Below are 20,649 nucleotides of genomic sequence, written 5' to 3'. Positions count from 1 at the left end.
TTTGTACAATCCATGATTTTTCTTTGCATGAAAGCAAAAATGGAAGCAGATCGAAACTTTTTCTGAATCCTGTAGAATATTGTTCTTCAGAAGAGTACCAGTAGTTTTTTGGTGGGAGAAGGCCACCATCAATTCGTGGAATAGGTATGGCCAGCTTCTGTAAGAAGGAGTAGGTAACAGCTACCAGATCACAAACTTCAAGTCAGATGCATGTCTTAATCATGTAATAGAGAACATAGTTTCTTTGTGTAACGATTTTAAAAAGAGAGATAAGGTTCTGTCGGTAGGTGGGGCAGTGGTTGGTATTCAGGGATATGACAGGAACAATCATTTGAAGCAAAAACGTCTAGTAAGCCTGGGCTCTAAAGTGCGTACCTTAAGAACTATGAGCACTTGTTCATCTTCGCTGCTGTGGAACACGACTCTTCTACTGAACAAGTACTCGTAGCTTGTAAGGTGTACATTTTAGAGCCCATGTTTACTAGACAATTTTTTTCTTGTTTTGGTCCAAACTAACTCCTCTCAAAATATGGAAACCAAAGAGCTTGCAGCAGAAGAGATTTGTTTCACATTACCGAAGATGAAGTAGTTCTCACAGCTCTTAAGGTCTGCAGCGTATGTTTACTAGACTTTTTCATTTCAAATGATTGTTCCTGTCATATCCATGAATATTGACCATTCCTTGTGGGATACCCTGTGTTAGCAGGGTCAGGGGTGTAGTATTGAGAGTGACGTGTTAAAGATAGGTAGAGCAATGATCTGTGTATATATTTGTTCTTGTTTTGATGCATTATTATCAGCCCCATTGGGACAGCTTTGTGAGGCAGGACAACATGGAGTAAGATCAGCTCTTCTTGTTGTTGTATGGACAATCACAGATTCGGTTGTTGTTGATGGGGTTTTTTGAAGTCGTGACCTAGATCTCAACAGGGAAGTGAAGGGAAAATTGGCCAAGTTGATACTATCCTAATCTTTAATGGGACACTGTGAAGTGTAATATTGCTGCAATCTGTGGTGTGAGGGCAGCAAGATTTTAAGAGAAAATTCAGATCTAAAGCTATCCGTCTTTAAGGAAGTTAAGGTAACTGAAAATTTTGTGCCTGGAATATGTGAAGATAAAATAGAGGTTAAAGTTAACTTATTGCAGCAAAATGTTAGGTGGTTAAAAATAATGTCAGTGAAGTTGTGATTTGTTTAGATAAACTGCATCATATAAATCATGCTGTGTAGTATGTATTTCTGAACATAATTTGACCACTGAAATGGAAATGCTGAATATACATTGATAATAACTTAACATCTAGGTACTGCTAGTCAAGTATGGAAAAAGTAGAAGTTACCACAAATTTTGAAAAGGTATAAGCATTCAAAAACATATATATCCTTACATTTTATAGTGTTCAGCATTAATCACAATATACAGGGCTCCATTGGGTAGTTTTGTGTTATTCATAATAGAACTTGATGCATTATTAAACATTTTAACTTGAAACTGAATGAGGTAATACTACGTGGTTATTTAAACTTAAATTTTTTAGACCATATTTATTCTAGAAAATTTTTTCATTTCGTATGCTGTAACATAGTCAGAAGGCAGTTACAAAATAGTTGTAGTAATGGAAGTTTTAGAAATCAAAAAGTAAGTGAAATTGGAGAAAGGCAACCATGTACCCACAGCTGATTGGTGTGCGGTGTATGGACACATCTAACAGTACAGAGACTGAAATTGCTTTTGAACTACCACTTAGATGTGCACATATTTTCCTGATCTTAGAAGCTAGTGAAGTGTGTATGCAACTGTGTCTGACTGTATTACACACATCAATCTATAGTAGGTAAGTGATTGCCTTTCTTCACTTTTGTTTATTAAAATTAATAGATGATTTAACTTAACATCAAGGGACAATGATGATAACAGGATTAAATCACATTACAAGTAGTATTATAAAACTCTTAAGTGAACTCACCAGTGTGTCAAAATGTTAGTGATTTCATGAAAGGGAGAAAGGCTGTACCAACAAAAAGATAAGAATTATTTGGAGCATAGTAAAAAAATTGAACTAGAAAGACCGATTAGGAATATTAGAATTTCTGTGTAGGCAAACAATGAGCTGATCAAATACAGCCCTCCAAATTGGAAACACTCTTAACTCATTCCAGTCAAGCCACAGTGACTGCACCAATCCCCCAGAAGGCACATGCTTTCTCAACTCCTTTGTAAGGGTCCTCCTTCTTGTCTTATGAAGAAGAAATGCAAAACTTTTTTTATTGAAATGTATACCATCATCCTTTATCTCAACATTTATTTAACTTATTTTGAAATTCACCACATATTTATAGAATAGTTATAGTTTGAAAATTAGAAAATACAAGAGTAGAAAAATGTTTGTAAATGCAGTACATAAAAATTTATTACAAAAGAAATGCACAAAACTAGTTTATTGAATTCATATACCTGTTTCCACTGAGCGAAATTTGCCTTTATGTGACATTGCTTGAAACAGTCAGGTAGACACAATCCTACTTCACATTCGTCACTCTCTTCTCACTCGTTTGCCAATACTAGGTGCACCTTTCTCAGAACAAACAATACAGTATCTTGAAGCATACTTCTTGCTTGTTCTCAATGGGACATGAGTGAGGAAATGTTTCCTTTTCAATAAAACCTTCATCTACTTTCTTGAGAATTTGTTTTCCCAGGTTCGCCGTGAAGGTAAATAAGATTGTTTGTTTCTGAGACACAGGCCCAAGTTTCTGGTAGAGAATATAGGAATTGACTGCACACATCATAAGCACACAAAAAAGTGCCTTCTTCAGCAATTTCATTGTTCATCGTTGAAGATAATAGTAGGTCGCCAACTAATCTCTGTGTTCAACACTAGTTTTATTTCTTTTATGTAATAAAGTATAAGATCAGTCTTCAGCTTTTCTACCAATCTGACTGTGGATTTTGTGTTTGTGACACTGTCATGCTTTGTTTTGTAGATAGGGCAAAAGATCCATAGAATCCTTCCAGTGCAGTGTTAGCATTGAATTTTTTTCTCTTGAGTACCATTTGACATCTTCTTACTTTATTCTGTTGGAATCCTGTGGCAGCCCTCTTCTGTTCTTCATTACTGCACCGACAACACATACGCGCAAGCATCAAACAACAAAACTTGTCCATGTACAATATACAGTCCTTATGTAGATAATTGTTGCATGAACAAAGGGCTAATGAATCTGCACTATCATATTTTTCTCCTGCAGCAGTATATATTCACAATACAAAATGTAGCCTGTTGTAGAATCACCAAGAATGACAAACTTAATACCATACCTGTTTGGCTTGTTCTTGATGTATGTACTCTAAATTGAATTCCTCCTATAAAAGGACATAAATGTTCATCAGCTGTCAGAGTGTCGTCAGAATGAAGCTTCCCTTGTTTTCATTATAAAGTTGTCATAAAGATGTCGAATTTTGTGTAAAGGATCATGGGTTTGTTGGCCCCAGCGTATGTAATTGTCATTTATTATTCACACAAAGCATAAAGTAAATTGACCTAAATCTGTCTCTCTTTATGATTTTCATGGTAAACATTAGCTTATTGCTCCAGTAGTCCCTAATATTTGATTTGTCCACAAGACACATGCGAGTAATTATAGCAAACAACTGATACATCTCGTATTGTTTCACAGCAGACCGATCGGCTCAAACAGACCTAGGAGCTATTTATTGTACCTCTGCAATTTAGAAACAGTTGATCATGCATAGCGGTTTGCTTCAGTTTCTTATTTTATTTTTATTTTTTTTTATTTTTTATATCACCATACTCCCATCAGTAAACAGCCTCCAAACTCAAATTCCGTGCCTTCAGCATCCAGAGATGCCAAAAAATTACTTATTCCTTCAAAGACATGTAATTGATGTTGAACATTATCATTTATCCAGGCAATGAAATTGCTTTGAAACTCCTGCCATTGTGGTCTGCCTCATTGAATGAGAGCTTCGCATACTTCTAATTCATCTGATGACTCATTTCCATTTTCAGAACACTCATTGTTACCTTCAAACTATAGGATGCAAGTCAGTAAAGCTACTGTGAATGGAATTGTGATAACTATTTACACTGTCTGATATTTATGAAATTACAATGAAATCCAGACCTTTGTAGCTGGTTTCAGGTGTTGATAAATATCAATGGAGACAGTTGAAAATGTGTGCCCCGACCTGGACTCAAACCCGGGATCTCCTGCATACATGGCAGACACTCTATCTGACTGAGCCATTGAGGACACAGAAGTGACTGCAGGGATTTATCTCTGGCACGCTCCGCGTGAGACCCACATTTCCAGCTTATTGTCCACACGCTATGTTTGTAGTGCTTTTGCCCACTGTACTCATTACTCGTGGCAGTCAATCTACTGAATCCTGTAAGAGTTTGAGCAATGTGAGTGCATCCGCACTGCAGGTGATCGTTGGCCGGTAAGCCTCATATACGAGGTATGTCCACAAAGTAAGTTCTGTTTGGTTATATTAAACAAACGTGTACAGATACAGAAAAAATATTTATTGTACAAAAATCTACAACTGTTAAACTACTTTTCTACAAAGTTTCTGAAATTTTGTAGGCACTTGTCATAGCGTGGCACAAGTTTTCGTATGCTTTCTTCATAGAAGGTTGCCACCTGTGTATTCAACTATGTGGTAACATGTTCTTTTAGCTTGTCATCATCGTTGAAGTGTTGACCACCAAGGACAGACTTTATTTATTTATTTATTTATTTATTTAACCTGGCAAGATTAGGGCCATCAGGCCCTCTCTTACATCTAACCAGGCATTCTACTTATTTTACATTCATATGTTTTAGTAGGCATGTTAAACTACATCTAGTACAAAAAGTGAAATAAGCAATTTGAAAGGTACACCTGGAAAAATACATACATATAGAGTTTATATTCTTAGATCACAAGTACTGTTATAATTAGACATTATTGAACAGACAGATTTGAGATAGGAGTGCTGGCAGCAGGGAGTATGAGGGAGACTCATGGTGAAGGGAGGAGAAGAATAGAGAGACATGATGAAACATAATTAAGGTGTAAGAAGAGATGAAAGTCGCTAGGAGTGAGGCCCGGGCTGTACAGAGGATGATCAAACGTGTCCCAGTGAAATTCCCGTAAGAGTTGTTTGGTCACATTTGCCATGTGAGATTATCGTGGAAAAAAACACCATCCTGTGACAGTAATCCTCGGTACTTGTTCTGTATTGAGCGGTGCAATTTCTTAATGGTCTCGCAGTAACCATGTGCATTGATTGTGTGGCCTCATTGTAAGAAATCAATCAGCAAAATGCCTTTTCTGTCCCAAAAAAATGGTGCACATGACTTTTTGAGGTGTCAAGATTTGCTTAGGCTTAGCCTTTGTTGGGGATGAAGTGTGCCTCCATTCCATAGATTGCCGTTTTGTTTCAGGGGTGTCGTACGATACCCCAAGTTTCATCCCTTGTGACTATCCGAGAAAGAAAACCATCACCTTCTTCATTGCAGTGTGTCAAAAACTGAAGTCCACTGCCCATCTGTTGTTTTTTGTATTGATCAGTAAAAATTTTGGGTACCCAACATGAGCAAAGTTTTCGAAATTTCAGGTTTTCAGAAACAATTTCATGAATCAGTGATCATGAGATTTGCGGAACTTCCATAGCAAGAGCACTAAGTGTAAACTTACGATTGTGCTTAATCTTCTCTTCAATTGTGTGAACCAGTTCATCAGTAACCATAGATGGGCAACCACTTTGTTCTTCATCATGCACTTGATCACATCCTTCATTGAACAGTCTGACCCATCTTCTAACCACTGAATCACTCATAGCATTTTGTCCGTAAACATTGCAGATTTGCCAATGCATTTCCTTTGGTTTAACTTTCTTTGCATTTAGAAAACTAATCACAGATCTGATTTCACACACGGTGGCATTTTCAATTACGGCTGATGTTATAAAGAAGCACTACAAAGCACACGTCAGCGGCAGCTATCTGAAAATGGCGTACATGTCTTCTCCTTGAGTCAGAGTAACTGACACGCATGCTTGAAACTGTGATCGTAGTGCTGCTGCGGATAGAAATTGAAATGGAACTTACTTTGTGGACAACCCTCGTATATGAATATGCTGTCCGAAAGAACAGACACCATTGGTGATCTTGCAGCTCTCGAAGAATAAAATTGCAGTGAATTCCACACCTTTTTAGCTGCTTACAGGCATTGATTTCTGATCCAGATTCTTTGAGAGTCCTCAGAATTTCATCATCGGTGAAAAAATCCCCCCCCCCCCCCATTTCTCAACAAACGTTTGTGATCAAGGCAACCACAGGTATATACTGCAACAGTGAAAGCATGGGAAAAAATCATGCCTGTAATATGTTTCTCAAGTCACGTTGCATTTTGTGGAAGCAGGAACATCCACCTAATAGTTCTCTGAAGTACTAAAAGAGTGAACGACTTTTTTTAAAGCCGTCACTTCTCAGAAATAATTTGCTGCATCGTGAAGTAACAATCAGGAAAGCCATGCTTGGAGATTCTCTGAGCACTGATTGTTAGGGAAATCACAACATGCCCATTGTCTCTACAAGCAGTGGCTAGACTGTGTTAAGAGTTATTTTAGAAGATAATTTAGGTTTGAGCACTAACTGTAAGAAAAATGTTCCAAAAAATGAACACTTGGTGTAACAGAACAGTCTGTGGCATACAGACTGATTTCCAAAAAAGACTCTCAACTTCACAGGGTTCATTTATCACAGCAGATTATACACTGGAATCACTAAATAAGAAATTATTACCATTGGGAAGATTTTAACTGTGTGAATCATGGTATACATGTGCAAAAGTTAAAATACAGTGAAATTATTATATTAACTGCATGACAAAAAGTGTTGTGCATCAGTTCCATCTTCTTACTTATTTATCATATGGATATACATACACAATTCACAGCAGTATTTACACAAAGTACGAGTACATGCTGAAAAGTAATACGTCCTAATTTTTATGTGAAAACTTGGAAAGCTTTTTTAAATAAAGTAAACATTATTAACATTCTACATCTTTATTCTTCATGTGTACATATCTATTTCTCAACATAGTCACCCTGGCGACGATTGCATTTCTCGCAATGAGAGATCAATTTGTTGATACCAACACTGAAGGAGGTCAACATTCCATCTCATGGGGGCGACATGCTGCTCATACAGAATGACATTCATAGTCAACGCATATACGTGTCTACCCATCTTCAAGCTGTTGCAGTTCACCTTTTCCTTCCTCACCTGACTTTTTCCCTCTGTACCATTTATGTCCCTCCGTCATTTGATGTCACCAGGGCAGACTTCCTTCATGTTATTGGGCAGCTTCCTCCCCCATTTCTGCTACTTGATGACTTTAGTGTGCATCATCCTCATTGGGGTTCTTGCAGAACATGTCAGGAATGGATGACCTCAGCAGTTTGGTCCCATAGTCCTTACCACAAACTTCCAATTTCCAGAACTGGTGAGAGAGGTGTGCTCTTTGCTGACCTTCTTAATCAACTTAATGTCTGCTGCCTTAACACTGGAGCCCCCACGTTCCTTTCCGACTCCTCTTCCCATTTGGACATATCCTTCTGCACTGTCCAGCTTGCCCATCGTCTTGAGTGGTCCCTTCTTTGTCAGACCTATACGAGTGACCATTTCCCATGTGCTGTCCATTTGCTGACACCTACCCCACCTCTGTGCACACCCAAATGGCAGCGTACTAAGGCTTACTGGCAGCTTTACTCATCCCTGGCAATCTTCAAAGAACAAGATTTCCTCAGTTGTGATGACCTGGTGGAGTATCCCACAAATGTTATCCTTACTGCTGCAGAACGTTCCATTCCCTGCACTTCCTTTTTACCACATTGTGTCCCAGTCCCTTGGTGGACTGAGGCATGCCGCAATACAATTCACGTGTGGAGATGTGCTCTCCGTGTTTTTAACCGCCATCCTACAGCGGTAAACTGCATATATTATAAACAGATGCGCACAAAGTGTCGTCGCGTTCTTCGGGATAGCAAAAAAAGCTAGCTGGATTTCATTCACTAGTTCTTTCAACAGTTCCACCCCTTCCTCTGGTGTGTGGGCCAACCTCCAACAGCTCTCTGGGACCAAGATCCATTCACCAATTTCCAGCCTGATAGTAGCAGACGATGTCATTGTGGACCCTATTGCTATCTCCAACACCTTGGGCCGCTATTCTGCAGAAATTTTGAGCTCGTTCCACTATCACCCTGCCTTCCTCCAACGGAAATGAGTGTAGGAGACTCGAGCAATATCCTTCTCTTCTCAGAATCATGAGTGCTATAATGGCGCCTTTACTATGTGGAAGCTAGCTCATGCTTGCAATTCATCCAGATCCTCTGCCCTAGGGCCAGACGCTGTCCACATTCAGATGTTGCAGAACCTCTCTCTTGTGGGCAAGCATTTTCTGCGTAATACATTCAACTGCATCTGGACAGAGGGCACATTTCCTGGACATTGGCTTGAAGCCACCGTCGTACCCATACCTCAACCCGGTGAGGACAGCAACCTTCCTTCTAGCTACCGATACATCTCTCTCATCAGCTGTGTTTGCAAGGTGATGGAACATATGATTCATGCCCAGCTGGTATGGTGGCTTGAGTCTCGCAATTTACTAACGGCTGCCTTTCTGCAGTTGACCATCTCATTAATTTGTCCACCCATGTTATGAATGGCTTTCTGCGGAAATACCAGACTGTGGCTGTGTTTTTCAATTTGGAGAAGGCCTGCAACACGTGCTGGAGAACTAGTATCCTTCGTACTCTGTACACATGGTTCTGCCTTGTTGGACACAGTTATCCAGGAAACCGGTGTGCCTCATGCTTCCTTCCTGAGCGTCATCCTCTTTGCTATTGCCTTTAACCCTATAATGGCCTGTCTCCCACTAGGCATCTCCCTTTTTGTTGACGATTTTGCCATCTATTGCAGTTCTCCACTGACCTGTCTCATTGAGCGGCGTCTTCAGCAATGTCTTGATTGTCGTCACTCCTGCAGCATCAACAGTGGCTTTCATTTCTCCACTGACAAAACCGTCTGTATGAATTTCAGGCACTGCAGTTGGTTTCTCCCACCATCTGTACATCTTGGGCTTGTTGCTCTTCCATTTGTTTAAACTACGAATTACCTGCGGCTCATGTTCAATAGGAAACTGTCTTGGTCCTCCCATGTGTCTTACCTGGCAGCTCACTGTATGTGATCACTCAATGTCCTGCGTGTCCTCAATGGTACTTCCCTGGGCGCAGATCGAACTACCCTCCTCTGTTTGTACTGGTTCCTTGTCCGTTCAAAACTAGCCTATGGGTGCTTTGTTAATGAGTCTGCACATCCGCCCCTCTTATACCGTCTCAACACTATTCACCATTGTGACATCCGTTTGGCCACTGGCACCTTTTACTCTAGCCCGATTGAGAGTCTGTATGTTGAAGGTGCTGAACTACTACTGTCCTACCGCTGTGACTTTCTCCTCAGCAGGTATGCATGCCGTTTGTCTGCCACGCGTGGCCACCCATCCTATGCCTCCTTCTTCGATGATTCCTATGATCGCCAGTATGGGGCGCATCCCTCCTCTCTGTTACCTCCTGGAGTCTGCTTTCGGCACTTGCTACTCCAGCTTTGCTCAGTCGCCTTCAATTTCATGACCTTTACATGGATCTTCGTGATAGTACCTTGGTGTACACTGGTGGCTCTCAGACTGATCATGGTGTCGGGTGTGCCTTCATAATTGGCACCCACGTCCTTTGATATTGGCCCTTGGCACACTGTTCCCTATTTACAGCTAAGCTCTTTGCCCTGCATTGGACCACAGAGTACATCTGGCGACACAGACTTTTCAATTGTGTTCTCTGCTCAGACTCTCAGTGCCCTTCAAAGGCTATGTGCGCTGTACCCTGCCCATCCCTTAGTGGAACGGGTCCAGGAAAACTGTCACTTGCTCACTCTTGGTGGAGCCGCTCTGATGTTCACATGGATTCCTGGTCATGTCGGTGTGCCAGGAAATGAGGCTGCTGACACTGCTGCCAAGGCTGCAGTCCTTATAGCTCAGCCCATTAGTTCCTATATCCCTTCCAATGATCTCTGTGTTGCCGCCTGTCAGGAGTTGGTGTCCCTTTGGCATCACCATTGGTCCTCCCTTCATGTGAATAAGCTGTGGATTATTAAGCCTCTCCCAGTTGCTTGAACGACATCCTCTCCGCCCTCCCACCGGGAGGAAGTCATTTTAACTCATTTGCCTAATGGGCACTGCCTTTTTATCCATTGTCTTTTTGTAAGTGGTGGTCCCCCACCGCTTTGTATGCATTGCTCCCAAATTTTAAATGTCCGCCACATCCTGACGGAATGCCCATTTTTTAACCATTTATTGTTCCAGCTTGGGTTTGCCATTTGAGTTACCGGCTGTTTTAGCAAATGACGCACGGGCTGTCGACCGCGTTTCACTTTATAGCTGTCAAAGCAGTATGTCGAAGGTCATTTAATTTTTAGTTTTGGACTTCTGTTTCTGTATTATGTCTTTTGTAACCCTTTCTCCACATCCCTGTTTTTAACTGTCTTCTCTTATATCAATTGGGATTTACATATAGTCGTTTTTTAAGTCCTCTCTGTCTTCGTGTTCTGTTGTTTTGACTTGGGTGCATGTAACTCCCACCTCTGCTTTTTTCACTTCATCAAAGTGAAGTTCTTGGAGGTATCCTTTAAGTTTTGTAAACAAATGAAAATTGGCTGGGACCAACTGGAACTTCATGGGGGATGATGGATAACGTTGAAGCCAAGGAATCAGATTGTTGCAGATATTGCAGCACTTGTGTGTTGCCCGACATTGTTATGCCGATGGAGAGGGTGCTCCATGTGTGGATGAACTCTTTGAATTCATGCTTTCAGTTTTGTAAGGGTCTCACGGTACCTTCCAGAGTTTATGGTGGTGCTTTTAGGTATTAATTCCAAATGCACCACACCTTGAACATCCCAGAACTCTGTGAGTGTTGTTTTGCATGCTGATGGCATGGTCTTGAACTTTTTTGGCAACGATGATCCTTTGTGGTAGAACTCTGTTTGCAGCGGGGTGGGGTTGGTTGTCTTCGTTCTTTCTGTCATTATCGAAAATCCACCTACCTCGATATTCCTTCCTTCCGATGTCCCTTCACTCTGTAGTAGTAGATACGTGCTGGGCAGTGTAAAGCAGCGTTGATGAAACCACTACCTAATACCTACCACACAGAGCTGAAAGTCAGTTCTTGAAAGTTCATAGGCCTGTTTAAAAAATCGGGTGTTCGGAGGATGCAGTCTACTTGCAGAAAGCAGTTAAAAATTAAATTTAATCTGATTTTTATTCACATGGAAACACATGAAATGGCTATCATGTCCGTATTTAATATGGTAAACTTTATCCTTCAAAATTCACTGTCTGTACAACAACTTTTCACTCAAAAAGCAACCAGAATTTTTGCAAGTATGACCCGACAAATTTTCATGCTCTAACAGTCACAGACCCACCACTCTTCACGAGTTCGGTCATTTCAGTGTTTTTCTTCAAAAGAAGTGGTCGCCAAAGTATTTTGTACAGAGCACAAAATATGCCATGCAGAACTATTATTACGACCAGAAAGTTCACACGCTCGTAACTCTCAAAGTATTTAATTTTGAAACACAAACCAGTCGCTTCAGTCACGATGCGTTCTAAACGAAATTAACTCACTAGTTCTTCATCTTACATATTATTTTTACAGAGCTATCTAACATGGGGTTAGCCATAGGCCGGTTAGCAAGTGACTATCTCGAACTATATCTACTCACTGCTCACCTCACTATATTGGTGTGGGAACAGCATAATTCTGATTGACTGTTGATCTAAATGACCAATCAGAATGTTCCTTCCAGATCATTCTCGTGGCAAAACTTGCCTTATCCAATCACTAATCTGATAGTAATTAATGTTATTAAAACTTCAATTTCTAGTATATTGTTTAATCAAATTAAGCAAAGTTCAAAATATTCTCCAAATTGAGAAATAAACTTATTCCTCCTCTAACTTTCATTCTGGCTGCTTTTGTACAAATCAAGCTCACACCGACGTACGTCATCTGAATTGAGGTTGCACCATAACTTTCCCACTGTGCGTTTGTGTAAGGTCTTACATAAAATGACATATTAAGTTTTAATGTATGTCCCACATACATTCTCTCAGTCATCTCATGCACTCACACAGCAAAATTATAAGCAAATATTAATTTTGAGCAATTTTTGTATTATGTAATGTAAAGTAACTAAAGTTTTAAAAAGAAAATTCTAATTAATTGATTTTATGCACTGATAACTTTGTAACGGCTTCAAATGATAATGAAAGTCAATTTGTTAATTGACATAAACATTGGTTTTAAGACTTTTAAGTAATTTTCATTATCCCCAGAACTATAATAAATATAATCTGAGATTTTGACAGCATCATTCCATTAATAACAAAAGGCTGTGTGCCAAATTTGAACAAAATCGAATAGTAACTAATATGGATTATTTAGATTCGTAGAGGGTATGAATTTTCATACCGACTGAATGTTACTCTATCCAGTTCCCATTGCTGGCAGCGTCAGCCATCCTGCATCCGCCATACCAAACGGCTGCGTGCCTTACTGCAATGATGGATAATGTTGTTCCTCATCTTTAGCTTTTCTGCATGTGGCGTGAGGGGAATCCTGAATGATAGGGAACAATCCAGTGCAATTCCGAGATACCTACAATGAGGATTGTTCTTAGCCATTTTGTTACAGAAGATGACTTTTAGCATGTATTCTTCTAAGCGGTTGTTGAGGTGGAAAGTGTTGCTTCAGTTTTTGTAGGGTTGGGGCACGATATACAATTTCTGCAATAATTGCCAAGTACTCTCACATCTTGTGTGAGCATATTTTCTGCATCCTCTAGATGCTTTCTTTTAAATGAAGTGTCAGTATCATGTACATAAAACAAGTTACTATAACAGTTTCTGGTGTGCCATTTATATACAGGTTGAATGACAGCGTGGCCAGAACAGACCCATGTGGTAGACTGTTCTTAATTCTATACGACTTATTGTTTTGCCATGAAGGCAGACTCAAAAATACTACTTTTTAAACATGCTAAATAATGGTATTGTTAGTCTTAAACAAGGTACAGTTTGCTTTAGCTTTACCAATAGTCCATCCAGTTCAGTATTGATTATATAGCAATAGGCACTTGGAACGGTGAATTCCATTTTTAGCCCTTTGTTCTTTCTGATGTAAGTAAATGATCAAATGCTTCCAATTTTAGTAGATGTAGGTATTCTTCTTTTTGCTGGAGATACAACTAAAGGAATAAAAAAGTATTTGAAAACATCAACAGATGGTGCAAACAAATGAATTACCATTAAATTTTACTAAATCTACGTACATACTGTTCAGTGCTTCTCATAAAATTCCTCAAATTGTATCAGTAATCTGTATAACAATGAAATACAAGAGGGAGATGGTGTCTAGTTTTTGGTCTTACAGAGAGATCTCATTTAATTATGAAGTGAGGTGCCACTATGGAAAGACACGGGACTTGTATTCCAGATAAAGATTTTTCATTATTTCCCTAAATCCCTTAAGCAAATGCTGGGATGGTTCCGTGAAAAGGACATGGCCAGTTTTTCTTCCCATCCCTCCCTGACCAGAGTATGTGCTCTGCCAGTAACAACCTCATCATTGCTGGGACATTAAACCCCAATCATCTGTCCTTCCTCCACAACCGTAATTGGGAAACCACCATACAATTAATGAACAATCTCAGTTCACCTTACAGTGCAAGATGCTATAATGATTTCAAAAATGGAAAAAAAATTGGTTTCAGCATATTAATACACTACTGGCCATTAAAATTGCTTCACCAAGAAGAAATGCAGATGATAAACGAGTATTCATTGGACAAATATATTATACTAGAACTGACGTGATTACATTTTCATTCAATTTGGGTGCATGGATCCTGAGAAATCAGTACCCAGAACCACCTCTGGCCATAATAACGGCCTTGATACACATGGACATTGAGTCAAACAGAGCTTGGATGGTGTGTACAGGTACAGCTGCCCATGCAGCTTCAACACGATACCACAGTTCATCAAGAGTAGTGACTGGCGTATTGTGACGAGCCAGTTGCTCGGCCACCATTGACCAGACATTTTCAATTGATAAGCGATCTGGAGAATGTGCTGGCCAGGGCAGCAGTCGAACATTTTCTGTATCCAGAAAAGCCTGTACAGGACCTGCAACATGCGGTCGTGCATTATCCTGCTGAAATGCAGGTTTTCGCAGGGATCGAATGAAGGGTAGAGCCACGGGTCGTAACACATCTGAAAGGTAACGTCCACTGTTCAAAGTGCCGTCAATGCAAACAAGAGGTGACCAAGACATGTAACCAATAGCACCCCACACCATCACGCCAGGTGATACACCAGTATGACGATGACGAATACACACTTCCAATGTGCGTTCACCGCAATGTCACCAAACACGGATGCAACCATCATGATGCTGTAAACAGAACCTGGATTCATCCGAAAAACTGATGTTTTGCCATTTGTGCACCCAGGTTCATCATTGAGTACACCATCGCAGGTGCTCCTGTCTGTGATGCAGCGTCAAGGGTAACCGCAGCCATGGTATCCGAGATGATAGTCCATGCTGCTGCAAACGTCGTCAAACTGTTCGTGCAGATGGTTGTTGTCTTGCAAATGTCCCCATCTGTTGACTCGGGGATCGAGACATGGCTGCATGATCCATTACAGCCATGTGGATAAGATGCCTGTCATCTCGACTGCTAGTGATACGAGGCCATTGGGATCCAGCATGGCATTCCGTATTACCCTCCTGAACCCACCGAATCCATATCCTGCTAACAGTCATTGGATCTCGACCAACGCAAGCAGCAACGTCGTGATACGATAAACCGCAATTGCGATAGGCTACAATCCGACCTTTATCAAAGTCGTAAACGTGATGGTACACATTTCTCCTCCTTACACGAGGCATCACAACAACGTTTCACCAGGCAACGCCGGTCAACTGCTGTTTGTGTATGAGAAATCGATTGGAAACTTTCCTCATGTCAGCTCTTTGTAGGTGTCGCCACCGGCGCTAACCTTGTGTGAATGCTCTGAAAAGCTCATCATTTACATATCACAGCATCTTCTTCCTGTCGGTTAAATTTCACGTCTGTAGCACATCATCTTCGTGGTGTAGCAATTTTAATGGCCAGTAGTGTATTCACTAATGAATTATGGACTCCGTTTTTGAGGAAGCCTCACTCGCTGGGACAATATTTTGACAACTGAAAAGTATTTAATAAGGATTATATCATGTGTTAATTCTAGAATGTTCTATAGAGATCACTTCCAAGTACTTGGTATTTTGGCAACTGTCTCTCTGCCTGTATGTTCATAATATTCTTTGTCATTATTAAAAGCATCAGCATAATACTATTACCACAAACGTCTGCAAAGACTAAATTTAAAATGTCAGTTCAGAAAGGAGCCATGTTCGTAGGTATAATTTATTCAACAGCCTGCAGCCTGCCAGACCATATTAACCCCCCAGGGGGTCCACAACTCTTTTGTGGACACGTGCGTAGCGAGCACGGGACCCCGAGCTAATGTGGCCCTCCTTCCTTTCCGGGCTGCATACCTTCCCTTTCCGCATCCTTCCCCGTCCCTCATCTTCGCCCCCCCCCCTCCCACGCCTCTGGTTCTTTCCTTTCCTTCCCTTTCCTTTCTCCCCCTCTGGGAGTATGGTTTGTGCCTACGTCTGGAGACGGACGCTTGAAACTGTTACAAATTCCTTGCTTTCTACACTTGCAAGTCTTCGTCCTTCCTCTGTCCTTCTCTTTTCCTTCCCTCTTCTCTTTGCCCTTTTCTCCGCTGCGGCGTTTGGGACCCCTCTTCTTTCCTTTCCATTTCTCTTTTTTCCTCCCTGTGCGTGTCTGAAGGCTGACCCACGCACTTCCATGTGTAGCCGGTGACGGGGTAACGCGTAATTCCCCGCCCCGGGTAGACAGGTAGGACACGTACGTACCCCCTGGTAACGGCCAGGCCCAGGGAGGGGTGATTACCCGAGCTGATACCTTCCGAAAGTGCCGATTGGTCCCTCCGTCCGTTTGTCGGGAGGTGTGACCTGAGGTGTGAACAATCACCTAAGGCGGGAGTGCCCTCAGTGAGGGCCCCCACAAGGGAGGAGCGCGCCATCAGAGACGCCGGTAATCATGGGGGATTCTTCCGCAATGGTTTCCTCACCTTCCACTATGTCTGCTCACAAACGTAAGTTCACTGAGTCTCAGCCACAGACAGTTCTTCCATCGTTGCCACAGTTCCTTGTTGTTTCTCGGTCTGACGAAGGTCACGACTTCTCCACGGTCAACCCTTTCATTATTCAGAAAGGTGTCGACGCAATTGCAGGTCCTGTAAAGTCTTGTTCCAGATTACGGAATGGCACCCTGTTAGAAACAAACAGTGCCCTCCAGGCACAAAAATTGCTGCGTACTTCTCTGCTCCACACCTTCCCTGTCCGGGTGGAACCGCACCGTACCTTAAATTCCTCGCATGGAGTCGTTTATACATGCTCCCTCGATGGATTGTCTGACGAAGAAATTCAGCACTACCTGTCTGACCAGGGCGTAACGGCTGTTCATCGAGTTACGAAAAGGGTTGACATGAACATCATTCCAACCCGCACTGTCTTCTTGACATTTGACAAAGTTCAACTCCCATCGAAAATCAAAGCAGGCTATGAGATAATTTCCGTTCGCCCTTACGTCCCAAACCCTACGTGTTGCTATCGATGTCAGCGGTTCAATCACACCAGCCAGTCCTGTTCCAATCCGGCCAAATGTGTTACGTGTGGCAAGAATGCCCATGAGGGTGCTTGTCCACCTCCATCCCCTCGCTGCATCAACTGTATGGGTGACCACGCTGCTTCCTCTCGAGATTGCCCCGTTTTTAAGGACGAAAAGCTCATCCAGGAAATTAGAGTGAAGGAAAAGGTGTCGACCTTTGCTGCTCGAAAATTATTCGCCAGTCGACAGCCCTCCGTGCCTCAGACAGGCAAATACAGCACTGTCCTTGCTTCTCCTCGGCCAACAAAGGAGGCCGCCACGCAGACTTGCGACCTCACCTTTAGTGCCACGGTCGTCAGATCGGCCAGCGCAAAGATCGACCATTCAACCTCACCACTTTCGCCTGCCCACTCTATGGCTCACCCTTCGTCGGGTTCTGCTAAATCTCGAGCCCAAAAGTCAGACACCAAGTCTTCGAAAAAAGAGCATACTCGTGAAGAGTTTTTACGTACCGCAATTTCCCAACCATCGGTTCCTCCTTCATCTAAACATCATACTTCCAAGAAGGCTACAAAGAAACCCAGTTCCTCTCCTTCTCCGCCAAGGCGTGTCCCATCTACAGCGCCACCTGGTGGAAATCGCCCTCGGCCGTCTTCTGTGTCGCCGAGGCACACTGCTGGTGGCCGGTCAACCGGCCGATCGCTGGTGGCAGGAGCTGCTCCTGACCAACCTATGGATGAGGATCTTCTGCCTTTGGCTGAATGCCATTCCATGCTGTCGGTCGCAAGCTCTGAGCAGTCGTTGAGTTGACAGCACCCTTGGTCACAATCCTCCATTTTCTGTTCACCCTATGTCCATTATCCACTGGAATATCCGCGGCATTCGAGCCAATCGGGATGAATTGTCGATCCTCTTACGATCCTACTCACCGGTCATCTTCTGTCTTCAGGAAACAAAGCTGCGTCCCCATGACCGCTTTGTTATCCCTCATTTTCAGTCCGTCCGATATGACCTCCCCTCTGTTGAAGGCACTCCAGCCCATGGAGGACTCATGATTCTTCTCCATAATACTCTCCATTATCACCCAATCCCCTTAAACAGTTCCTTCCAAGCTGTCGCCGTCCTCTTTCCCTTTCCGGACACACGTTCTCTCTTTGTACTGTATACATTCCATCGTCCACACCAATGGCACGAGCTGATCTCCTTCATCTTCTTGGTCAGCTTCCACCCCCCTATTTGCTGGTTGGGGACTTCAATGCCCACCACCCGCTTTGGGGATCTCCACATCCTTGTCCACGTGGCTCCCTATTGCTAGACGTCTTCCACCAAGCGGATCTAGTTTGCCTCAACACTGGGGTCCCCACATTTTTGTCTGCCTCCACGACAAATTTCTCTCATTTGGACCTTGCGATCGGTACTGTTCCGCTCGCTCGGCGCTTCGAATGGTTCACCCTTGATGATACACACTCGAGTGACCACTTCCCATGTGTCCTTAGACTGCAGCCTCAACTGCCATATATGCGCCCGCGACGCTGGAAGTTTGCCCAAGCTGATTGGACACTTTTTTCGTCTCTAGCGACATTCGATGACCATCGCTTTCCCAGCGTCGACGATGAGGTCACACATATTACCGACGTTATTCTTATTTACCGACGTTATTCTTACAGCTGCGGAACGTTCAATACCACGCACCTCCGAATTGCCCAGGCGCCCCCCAGTTCCTTGGTGGAACGAGGCATGCTGTGACGCAATACGTGAGCGGCGACGTGCTCTTCGCATTTTCTGTCACCATCCTACTTTGGCCAACTGTATCCACTATAAGCAGCTCCGTGCGCGATGCCGTCGCGTCATCCGCGATAGCAAGAAGGCAAGCTGGAAATTCTTTATTAGCTCATTTAACACCTTCACTCCCTCCTCGGAAGTTTGGAGTCGGCTTAGACGGTTCTCAGGCGCACCTAGTTTCTCCCCGGTCTCTGGGCTCACTGTCGCGCATGATACCTTAGTGGACCCCGTCGCAATTTCTAACTCATTGGGTCAGCACTTTGCTGAGATTTCGAGCTCTTCAAATTACCCGCCAGCGTTTCTCCCGAAGAAACGTGCAGCGGATGTGCGACATCTTGCTTTCTCCTCTCAAAATCACGAAAGCTACAATACTGTTTTCTCCATGCGGGACCTCCAACATGCCCTCTCTTCTTCTCGCTCCTCCGCCCCAGGACCGGATGGTATCCATGTCCAAATGTTGCTGCATTTATCAACCCATAGTCTGCGCTACCTCCTTCGCCTTTATAATCGAATTTGGACCGACAGTACTTTTCCCAGACGATGGCGGGAAGCTATCGTCGTTCCCGTTCCGAAACCTGGAAAGGACAAACATCTCCCCTCTAGCTATCGCCCCATTTCTCTCACGAGTAGTGTCTGTAAGGTTTTGGAGCGTATGGTGAATTACCGGTTAGCTTGGTGGCTGGAATCCCGCAGTCTTTTAACACCTGCCCAATGTGGATTCCGAAAGCATCATTCTGCAGTTGACCATCTTGTTGCTCTCTCCACTTATATCATGAACAATTTTCTCCAGAAACGCCAAACGGTAGCAATATTTTTTGATCTGGAGAGAGTATACGATACCTGTTGGAGGACAGGTATCCTCCGCACACTGTTCTCTTGGGGCTTTCGAGGCCGGCTGCCCCTTTTTCTTCGCGAATTTATGGCAGAGCGCACATTTCGGGTGCGGGTGAACACTACTCTCTCCCGCATTTTCTCCCAAGAAAACGGGGTACCCCAGGGCTCCGTGCTGAGTGTTGTACTGTTTGCCATCGCTATAAATCCAATTTTGGATTGTCTCCTTCCTGATGTCTCAGGCTCCCTCTTTGTGGACGATTTTGCGATCTACTACAGCTCTCAACGGTCCAGCCTTCTTGAACGACGTCTTCAAGGATGTCTCGATCGCCTCCACTCTTGGAGCATCGAAACCGGCTTCCGTTTCTCTCCCAGTAAGACCGTTTGTGTTAATTTTTGGCGACGTAAGGAGTTTCTTCCGCCCTCCTTACATCTAGGTCCTGTCAACCTTCCGTTTTCAGACGTCGCTAAATTCTTGGGTCTTATGTTTGACAGAAAACTGTGCTGGTCCTCCCACGTTTCCTATCTTTCGGCTCGCTGTCTGCGATCGCTTAACACCCTCCGTGTCCTGAATGGTACCTCCTGGGGAGCGGACCGAGTGGTCCTTCTCCGCCTCTATCGCGCCTTAGTGCGCTCAAAATTGGATTATGGAAGCATAGTCTACTCCTCTGCTCGCCCGTCTATTCTTCGGCGTCTCGACTCTATCCACCACCGTGGATTACGTTTAGTGTCTGGAGCTTTTTACACTAGCCCTGTGGAAAGCCTTTATGCTGAGACTGCTGAACCTCCGCTGTCCAATCGGCGAGCAGTCCTTCTGAGTCGTTATGCTAGCCATCTGTCTTCCATGCCTGCTAATCCAGCCCATGACCTTTTTTTCGACGCCTCCTTTGATGTAGGGTATGCAGGCCGCTCCTCCTCCCTACTACCCCCGGGAGTCCGCTTCCGTCAGCTGCTCCATTCTCTTTCCTTCCGCTTTCCTAAAACCTTCTTGACAACTTGGGGTACAGCACCGCCTTGGCTCCGTCCCCGGATCTGCCTGCTCCGTGACCTTTGTCGATTTCCCAAGGATGGTACCCCTACACTTGTTTATCGTCGGGCATTTGCTGCTCTATGTGCACAAATGACAGACGCCACATTTATTTACACCGACGGCTC

General features: G+C 43.2%; 1 protein-coding gene across 1 annotated transcript in view; it reads left to right on the top strand.

Moving 5' to 3' along the window:
• Window positions 1-20,649, top strand: part of LOC126248491 (cyclin-dependent kinase 10) — a 124,557-nt gene that overhangs the window by 67,762 nt on the left and 36,146 nt on the right. The gene's annotated exons all lie outside the window — the stretch shown is intronic.

The sequence above is a fragment of the Schistocerca nitens genome, chromosome 3, assembly GCF_023898315.1.
Source record: "Schistocerca nitens isolate TAMUIC-IGC-003100 chromosome 3, iqSchNite1.1, whole genome shotgun sequence".
In the NCBI taxonomy this organism is placed as follows: Eukaryota; Metazoa; Arthropoda; class Insecta; order Orthoptera; family Acrididae; genus Schistocerca; species Schistocerca nitens.
This window is presented reverse-complemented; position numbering and strand designations above follow the sequence as displayed.